This window comes from Notolepis coatsorum (assembly GCF_963971535.1).
Source record: "Notolepis coatsorum genome assembly, chromosome: 4".
Lineage (NCBI taxonomy): Eukaryota > Metazoa > Chordata > Actinopteri > Aulopiformes > Paralepididae > Notolepis > Notolepis coatsorum.
In genome coordinates this window covers 88862694-88863545 of record NC_140168.1, presented here as the reverse complement: position 1 = coordinate 88863545, position 852 = coordinate 88862694, and positions in this window count along the sequence as shown.

The window sequence follows — 852 nt, the reverse complement described above, 5'->3', positions numbered from 1 at the left end:
AGTGGGCAGCCAGACCATCCACCTGGGTGTTGGGGGGAGCTGAGGCCAGGTGGATGGTTAGCAGGTTGGTCAGAGCTGGTGCACTGACTGTTTTGATGTTCCTGTAGGTGATGGTGCGTGCATTCCGAAGCTTGGGTAGGGAAGTGGGGAGGGTGAAAAGGACAGCATGGTGGTCGGACACCGCCAGGTCGAGACACTGTACATCAGATGGTGTTGTGCCAGTGGAGCAGACCAGGTCAAGTGTATGGCCTTTGGTGTGGGTGGGACCATTTGTGTGCTGTGTGATATTGAAACAGTCCAGTAGTGAAAGGAAATCAATGGCTGTGGAGCAGCTGGTGTTGTCCACATGAATATTGAAGTCCCCAAGCAGGAGAGTGGATGAGCACATGGTGCAGACAGTGGTGAGGAGTTCAGACAGGTCAGACATAAAGTAGGTGGAGGCTTTGGGGGGGCGGTAGATGAGGACTACCTGGAGTGGTGTAGGCAGGGCCGCCTCAGGGGGTGTGCGAGCAGTGCGGTCGCACAGGGCCTCGCGGGAAAGGGGGCCTCGCACACATTTTTTTTTTTAATTTTTTTTTTTTAATTTTTAATTTTTTTTTTGCGAGGCCCCCCTTCCCGCGAGGCCCTTTTTCATCACAGACCTAAAATCTAGTTTTGCTTATATGCTTATATATTTCACATTAGACACGTTTGTAGAATGTGTCTGACTTGTTCCTGCCTCTGCGGCTCTGCAGACTGCAGTGTTCCGGTTTCTGCGGCTCTGCTGCTCTACAGATTTTAGAATAGTGTTTCCGGGCTCTTCCCGGACCCACGAGGTACAGGGATCTATTCAGCGCTATTCAGAGGAGCGAG